Raw genomic sequence first — 9,367 nt, forward strand, 5'->3', positions numbered from 1 at the left:
CTCCCCACATGAATGTCTTTCAACAGCTACCACAAGCATCTCCCACCTAAGGGGACAGATGCTCCCTAAGTCAAGTGAAAAGTATCCCTGGCTCTGTTGAAAACATTCTGGTCCCGCCCATAATAAAGTGAGTCTAAATCTCTGACAGAAAGGAAATGTGATTTTTTTCTTTGATTAGAAAACATTATACTAATTTCTTTTTTCCCTTTATGTGTAGAGGATGGAAGCACACATGTGGCAAAGCACATCGTTAGAAGTAACAGGAGAACTTCAGGTATTTGTCATCTTCAACCATGCTTGAGATAAGATCTCCAAGTCATTAGGAATTTCACAGTCAAGGGCAACTGCAGTCTCATATGTCCAATATCAAGCAACATTTCAGATTGTGTAGCCACCTCCACAAAACATCAGCAAGGGCAAGTTAAAAGTTTTTACTACTTCCACACATTTAGGATGACCTTTGACAGTGAGATTGAAACAGCCAAGCCTATCACCAGACAGAGAGTCTGCACCTCACGACAGCACTGCAGCACTAGGCTGATATATCTCCATCACTTTTGAGATTATAGGCTTATAAATCTGTCCATATGACTCATCATTTATACCATCTCTCATGGGAAAATTGACAGCATAGTATTTTCCTTTTCCAGCACCAATATCTCTCAAGTCTCCTGTTTCAGGAAAGTATTCCCCATACTTATGGAATGTAATCGTCATCACACGATCTGTTGTATAAAAAGTTTCCTCAACACCGTCACCATGATGGATGTCTATGTCAATATACAAGACTCTCTGATGATATTTTAGTATTTGAGTATGGCAAGCACAATGTCACTAACATAGCAGAATCCCGATGCTTCTGACTTTTTGGCATGCCGTAATCCTCCAGCCCAGTTGACAGCCATATCAGTTTGTTGTTGCTTTAACTTCACAACCCATAGAATGATTACTTTGAATAATTGACTGGATTTCAAACTGCATATTAGTCCATCAAACATGACAAATTAAAACACTTCAGAATATATAGAAAAGATAAAACAGCATTTATTTGAAAATTTTTGTATGTTTCCACATGCACCTGGTGTTCGGATGCACATTGTTCCAGAAGATGCTGTTAATGAAGAAATTGGGGATGAGGATGGAAGACCCAGAGGATTTCTATTGTGCATCAGACAAGTAGATAGCATGCGATGGAGAATTCTCTGATTCCGAGGATGAAGGCAAAGGAGTTTATAGAAATGTTGTCAATTGCAAGAAAGGAGCAAAGAAAGCTAGGATTGAAGAGGACAAGAAGAAGACAGAGGACAAAAAGACAGATAAGGAAGAAGACAGATCCAAGGACAGTAGTGGTGAGAAAAGAGATACCAAAGGGGCCAAGTCAGAACAACTCAGCAATCCTAGAATTTGACTCCCCAACAAAGGAACCTCTTGAAAAGTGAGACAATACTGGACAAAGAAACCTTTGCTGTTTGAGTACTCCTGGCTTCATTTTATATTGTTTTGGCATGGACTGTATTTATTTTCCAAATGGCTTATTTTTGTTTTCCTTGGCAAGTTTTATTGTGCATTTTTCTATTTATGAAGCAAAATTTCTCTTTTTCCACCATGTTTTATGTGATTGTATTTAAATTGATGTGTTATTATGTCAAAACATGGTATCTATTAAACAAAAAAAAAACAAAGCAAAAAGATCTCCTAGTCACTGTTTCCTTAGGAGGCTATCTGACCTTGGAACATCTGGAGATTCTTCTGGCTCATTCTCTCATCTCTTGGGAAGAGCACAGTAGTATTTCAGGTCCTTGGGTTGTGATGTCTTACTTTTAAGTTGGCTCTGGGAATTCAAACTAAGTTCATCACACTTGTATGGCAAGCACTTTACCCACGAAGTTTTCTGTCCAGCCCAATAAGAGTTTCTTAAAAGACAACTCTGAAGACGGAAGGTTCCATTTATACAAACTCTATGTATGTCAATTGAAAGGTGTCCTCGAGCATGTTTAGGGTCAGTTTCCCTGAACAGTATTTGTAACAGTCTGAGAAACAAGAGATTTTCCAACTCTGTCTTTAGAGCTTGCCAAAGTTTATCCTGTTTTCAGATCTCTTCACCAACATCACCAGTGCCTTAGATTAAATCTTGTACATTCAACCTTAGATTGTGCTTAGGTTTCCCAGAACTTTCTTGAATTGCAAATACCCCCAAGAGCAAAGACTTTAAGCCTTTATCAGCTACCAGGCCCCTGGTATCATTAGCAGACTGGGATCACAGAGCCAACTAAGACTAAAAAACAAAGAGGAAAAAAGGAAGAGGAGGCAAATAGTAAGAACAGGTAGCTGAGGCTATGGGAATGAACTTTCAGGGCTGTGTAATTTTGCCTGCAATAATTCTGACCTCTGAATGGACTACAGGGATAGGAAGTCTATCAGAGGTTGCAATTCTTTTCTCCCTATTGTCCTGAGTGACATTAAACACCACAAATATTTTTAATTAACTTCTTTCCTTTAATATATAAAATACTTAACAATTGCTTATGAAATGCATGCCTTGATATACTTAAGGATTATTCAAGATGTTTTTTCTACTTAAGATGACTTTCAAACACTTATTGTCTATATCAATCAAATGAAGATACTTTCTTCATTACTGTGACAATATTAGTAATGAATATGTACAAATTACGGAAAGATAAGGAAACAAAATGAGGGAAAGCTTACCACCTGAAAGTGAAGCAACACCCCGTCTATAAGGAATCCTCAAGCAGATTTTAAGTAAGGTATGAAATCTTGCTTAGTCCTTCTTCCTTATTTGTTTCATAAAACACCATAGTTCATGAAGGTACCAGAAAAAAATGATGTATACTAAGACAATTCAGATTACAATGTGGCCCCAAAAGCCTGCTATATGTGCCACTCACCTAGGCTCATCCTTGCACATCACCCTATTAACGTCTCATGTATCACGTAGGTCCTCATAGCTATCACTCCCCAGAGGACATCTTTGTTAATCTTTGCCTCCTGAATTTTCCCTCTACATCAGTGTTACTTCTGCATCCCTTCTTTTCATTTCATAGCATGTGTCCTCTAATCATAGCACTAGGGAGGAAAAATGTCTCCCCAAAACAAAGGTCACTGGAGCTTGCTGACTAGCCAGTCTAATTGAATTGGTGTTCTTCAATTTTATTGAAGAAATAAAAATAATGTGGAGAGAACCTGGCATGACACCCAGTGCTGCCCTTTGGCCCCCACATGCATTCACACTCAAGGCTATACTTACTAAGAAACACAGGCACAAAATTTTACAGACATATGTATAAAATTTTGTTAGTAGTTCATATTCACTGTAATAAATCTAAAACCTGTTTTTCATCCAGGAAGTTCTTTCTGGCTACCCTACAGGTGTGTGGCAAGCTATACTAGGGTCCTTCCTGTCTACATTCCATGCTTGCCCATAGCATTTAACCTTTTTTTTTAGTCCATTTAACAAATCTCTATTTAAAAATGTATTCATGTTAAACATTTTCTAGTTTTATAGTTTATCTCCCCATTAAGATGTGACTTAATTATCTAGTGCTAATCTTCAATGCTCTGAATAAATGTTTGATGAAGAAATAAAATTACTGGTACATTTGGCATTTTAGACATTTCACTTCTAATCTGGAAAGGTAGGATAAGTGAACTCATAAAATAGTTGTTAAAAAGAAAATGAGATCTAAAAGCTCTAAGAAGATTTGCTTACATGTGAATCTAACTCATTTGTTGGTTTCCATTTTTGGATAGAAATAATTCAGACTTATCCCTATATTGTTGACTAAAATAGATTGCTTGAAATCCAAGATCTTATATATATAATGTCTGTAGTCTGAGACAGAAGGGCTGGGTATAAAACATGTCTTAGAATTGATATAAAGGTATTTCTTTAGGTGATCACGTCTTCATATTTTTGTCTTATTTGTTTTTCTTAAGATTTGATAAATTTAGAAAATATTTTATGTACATATTTTGCTTCTTTGTTTATTTCTTTCCTAAAATCTAAATGCCAGAGATATACTACTGTCTGTTTCACTATTATAATGTCTAGTTTTCTTCCTGTCACCCTGATTCACTGTAAATAATTTTTTCTTGTGGTAATGAAATAGCTTATGTTGAGATAGTGTATCTTAGACAATGCAACACACAATTTCTGTAAACTTTTACTGAGTCTAAAGTATTGAGCTATGAATAAAAACATCGTCTCTCATTGGCATGACCTCTTGAAAGGGGCAAGACCAAAGGCAATATCTGATGTGGAGCATCAAAGTCTACTAAACCAAATGGACAGGAATGTCAGGATATTTCAAATTGAAAAGAAGCATAATTCTTTTGATTCAATAGTGCCACATGGTAGCCTTCCTCTTTTCTACTTATGAATGTTTTAGACTTTATAAAATTTATTTTATTATTTTTGCATGGATGGAAGTTTTCCCTGAATACGAGGGTGTATAATGCATGTGCACATAGTAGCCATGGAGGCCAGAAGAAGATGTTAGTTCCCTTAAGAGTTGAGTTAACAATAGCTGTGAGCTAGAACTAGAACTTGGGTCCGCTGAAAGAACAATCAATGCTTTTAACTGCTGAGCCATCTCTACAGCCCATGTATTAAAATCTTGAGAACATTCTTGTTGACATTAAGGTAACTGGCTCCCTTCCCAGAGTTCAGGAGGTGATTAGCAAGGCCTACATAGCATTTCTCACAGTTTCTGCTAGATCGAGTTTCTGTTGAGAATATTCTTGGACAGCTATTGTCCTGGTTAATATTTGAGAGAGAAAATACTACTAAATTCTATGTTCTTCATGTTTTGGTAAAATACCTAGGTGTTTTCACCTACCGATTAATTGGAATGGTATAAGTGCCAGCTAAGTCTGTTCTTGAAGACATTCACTATCATCCTGCTGGACTCAAAGAGGTTGTAACAAACTCCCTAATTCACTGTCTCAGCAGATAAAAAATTCCCCAGCAGGCATTTTGGAGCGTAGATATGACCCTAGAACTCCCCGCCCCCTGCTCCCTCCTCAATTTCAAAGCAAGGGAGCCTTTCTGTACAGCTATTGGTCCTCTGGTATGGGCACCTCTTGATAGGACACAGTTATTATCTCACACATAAGGGTTTGTGTTGGGACAGAAATGCAAAACCTCATGGTTTCTTCCATCTCAGTTTCTAACATCTTCCCGATTTGAATTCCAGAAATGTCAACAGACAGTTATGCATCAGATGTCTTTGACTGGGCTATTATCAGCCCAAAGAAAGTAAAGATGGATGCCAAATGTAGAGTTAGATACTCAGGGACACATAAAGTGAATGACACTTTGTTTTCTCACTTGGGTTCCTTTTGTATGGGATTGGACGCTGTTCAAATATATTTTTGTATTCCAGATAAATTTTAAGGCTAGTCAGAGGCTGAATGAAGGATATAAATGCCTTTCTTTTCAGGGCTGGAGCCTGAATATGGATTAGTATAGAAGTTAAAATAAAATTTTTTTATAAGACCAAATACTTCTCCAAAGACTATAGAAAAAGATCAGGTCTTATTTGATACTTAGCAAGTGCTGTAGAACTCAGTCTATCTCAAACTGTGCCTTTGTGTCTAAAAAAGTCAGGATACAAATTACCTCTGACTTGCCTTTATGAGACCCATGGGTATTTATCCCAGGCTGGAATGTGTGGTCTTTTATTTGCAGGAACATCTTTAAGAAGAGAGACAAAGTGAAAATTTAAAAATAGAGCTTCAAAGCCTAAATAGCAAAGCAAACAGAAAGTCATTTGATTTGGCCACTTCTGTATCTTACGGATCAGGCTATTGATCTATCACACACAGATTAACTCCAATGCTCTGCTGCTCATTGTCTGAGATAATCTTGTCTTTGCTTGTACCACTCCACCTGCCTTCTTGGATAACAATGCCCAGGAAATGAGGGAGGCTGTGGCCAATCCCTGGATCACTCTTTGTTTCTCATACCTCACCGTCCTCATTGCCTTTCTTCCATCCGTCTTTCATTTCTGTGTCTGCCAAAGAAAAGAATTAATAGAAGGGAGGTTTTAGGTCTGAGGCAGATTTCAGTGGCTGTGTTATTTATTTTTTTTCTCAACCTATTCTCAGGTAAGTGGCAGGTCACTTAGAAACTATATGCTAAGTTACTGTTTTGGTAAAGGCTTACTGAGGATGAGGATTAATATTTGGTAACTGCTGGAAAGCAGGTATCTTATGTATCCTCCCTTCATAAGCTCTTCAAGGCTGTGGATTCCCATCTTTGGATTGAATAACACTTTGAAATGACCGGGACAATAACTTATAGTCTGATGAACACAGCTGGAATTCTTCACTGTGTGACTCTAGCTATTTCCAGTACCATGGTTTTTTTTTTGTGCCTATAGAAGGGACTCACTGCACACAATATTTAGGAAGAGACTTTCTCACTGTTTCAACATATTCCAATAATCCCTACCATGTTCTCATATCATTATACCTGAAATACCATCCCATTCTTGTTATCTATACCTCCTTTCCTTAGCAGGCCACGAACTGCCGTTTTTGCTAGTCTGAAAAGAAGAGTCATGTGAGTAAGCACATACAATTTGTATGTTATAAATGTAATGTTGACATCTACACAAGCCAACATTCAGAGAAGCAGCCATCAGGGAATCACCCTGCGAGGATTATTGAAGCAGTATTGTAGAATATTTCTCAATATGGAAGCTAGTATCATTTACTCATTGAGATTTTTTAACTAGATGAATAACCTTTGATTCCCTAGGTAATATGGATACTCATTGCATTTTTTAAACAATTCTATGCTATGACACTTGGCAAATCTCACCATTCCAGAAAATTAGGAAATCTTAGATCTGAGTGGGTTGGTCTATGTGGCTCAACAAACTTAGTGGGGAAGCCCCATACAGTAAGCTGGACAAGACAAAGAAAATGCTTTTTTTTTCTTTAAAGTTTATTCAAAACAACAAACAGTCTTCAAGCTCACTGTGGTGGCTGACCAAATCCACGACCAAAGCCTCCTCTAAACTGGAACTCGGTGCTGCACCAGGGGGCACAGCACTCCTTCTGTAGGTGTCTGTCCTCTTCCCCATTGTGAATCTTGCCGGGCACTCACCCTCTGGCCAAGACCTGCCCGTTTCGGGACTGCTAAGGCCCAGGGTGGCAGGCACGATCTCTGGAGGTAGGTGGAGATAATCGCGGAGATATTGGTTGCCCTCATTAGTAAGGTACCAATAGAAGGCAAACTGCTCCTTCACATAGCCTTGAGAGATTTGAGAGACTGCATGGCCTTCATGACATGAAGGATGGGCACCTTCCTGTCTGCCAGCTGGGGGTTTGGGCATATGGACATCCTTGGCAACCATCACTCCTTCCTTAAAAAGGAGCTCATAGATGGCAATGCGGTTCTTCTTGGGCATCAACATCGTTGCAGTTGCAGGGTCCAGGACAGAGGCTGAAAAACACAAATGCTTGAAAGATGAAGGAAACAGCTGTGTCTTTGATTTTGCCTACCTTCAGTGGCCATGTTTATTTCTTTTACCTGTGGACATCAGGCTCCAGGTTCTTTGGCTGTTAATCACGAACCTGCTGTGTGATTCCCCAGGGTGTTTGGGGCTTTGGTTTTGGTCTAAGGATGCGTCATTTCTTCCTCCGGTAATAGGGCTGGCAGTGTTTTGGATTAAGAAAACGCTGGTTTAGTCATTTTTTCACCCTGTAGACATCCACTATGGGATTGTGCAATGGCTAATCCTGTAAAACAATTTCATAACAGTTCCGTTAAAACTGTGTATCATATTGCTTCTGATTATATTCAGAATGCTGTTGAACATCATTTGAAGCGTCATAGATTAGAATCATTGCTATTTGGAAAAATTTAAAATTAAACTCAACTGGGAACTTAAAGTTCGTAAAGCGAGGACTGGACCAGCATTCTTTTCAACTCACTTTCCCTTTCTTTTAGAACATACATGATATCCTCAAATTCTAAAGGGCTTGAAAAACACAAATCAAGGCACTTGCTATTCCAAAACTCTATTATATCATAACATCTTGGAAAACTTGGGTTTGTTCTGTGGTGTTTCTGGATAAAGGAAATGTGTTCTTATGTCACAGGAAAACTGATCTATCACTTTCTGCCTGTTGTGCTCTTTTCTCAGACTGCAAAGAAAGCTGTTTTCCATACAACAGTCCACAACAATTTTAGGCTTTCGTGTCTCTGCCTAGTCACCTTAGGTTATAAGTGACCTTCTGACTTGAGTACAATGGCATATTCCTGTAGTGTCATCAATGCAGTGCTTGACTCTGGATGACCTGAATTTGAGCACAGCTTGTGTTGCATAGGAATGTATGTCTCAGAAATAATAATATAACAAGATGTCTTTTGGTGTGTGTGTTTGTGATTGTGTGTATGTGTGTGACCTGAATTCAACCCTTAGGATTAAAATGAAATAGCAAAGCAAAGCAAAGTGATTTAAAATAAAGGAACAGATTCAAGGAATGCTTCCTTTTCCCCAGTTCTGTTGGTACTTGATTGACACATCACTCTTGATTTCTTAATTGTGTACATTTTTTTTTATGCAAGTGATCCCTTTATCTGTCTATGTTATGAACATTAACCTCTTTCTATACTCTAGAAATAGGGAGCCAAAGGTAAAGTTGATGCCACAAAGAGCTTATATGCTAAATTACGGCATACTTTTAGACGTAAAGAAGAAGGGTGGAGGGCAGTTGGTCACTAGATTGTGATTGTTTTTCTTGGTTCTATTGGGTGGTTGTATGGCTATTTATCCACAGGTATTCTCTTACATAGGAATTAAAAGAAGACATGTAGATCAGGAGAGAGGAGAAGATTCTGTATAGAAATAGGGAATTAAAGAACGATTCTGAAGTGTTTGTTTTAGAAGAAAAGAATGAAGAATTTAAGAGGAAAAAAGGAGGATAGATGATAAAATGAGGCATGAGAGAGATTTTCAGATGTATATGATTATGTGTGCTGGAAAGTTTATCAATTAAAATGTTTACTTTGCTCTTATTTAATTGAAATAATAAACCATTTCAAAATTGCATGTGCATGTGTGCATGTGTGTGTGTGTGTGTGTTTGTGTGTGTGTGTGTGAATAAGATTTGGTGGAAGGGGCCTGGTAAATTTAGTTGCACCATTTAAAAGATTATTTTTGTTTCTGCATAAACTATTAGCAAATGGTTGATAGAAAGGAACAGTGAAGTTGGACAGGAAGCAGTTTCCTTGGTTGACTTGGTGATGTGGAGGAGGAAGGAACAGGGAGAGAATGATTCATCAGTGGCTTTAGTCCACAGACTAGGTAGCAGCACTTCATACTCAGTATAC

At 38.0% G+C, this 9,367-nt stretch overlaps 2 pseudogenes; both read right to left on the reverse strand.

Moving 5' to 3' along the window:
- Nucleotides 1-270: 270 nt before the first annotated feature.
- LOC142848991 (histone deacetylase 2 pseudogene) lies at nucleotides 271-905 on the reverse strand (annotated as a pseudogene).
- Nucleotides 906-6,989: 6,084 nt separating this feature from the next.
- LOC142848684 (small ribosomal subunit protein eS10 pseudogene) lies at nucleotides 6,990-7,445 on the reverse strand (annotated as a pseudogene).
- Nucleotides 7,446-9,367: the final 1,922 nt, after the last annotated feature.

This window comes from Microtus pennsylvanicus, chromosome 4 (genome assembly GCF_037038515.1).
Source record: "Microtus pennsylvanicus isolate mMicPen1 chromosome 4, mMicPen1.hap1, whole genome shotgun sequence".
In the NCBI taxonomy this organism is placed as follows: domain Eukaryota; kingdom Metazoa; phylum Chordata; class Mammalia; order Rodentia; family Cricetidae; genus Microtus; species Microtus pennsylvanicus.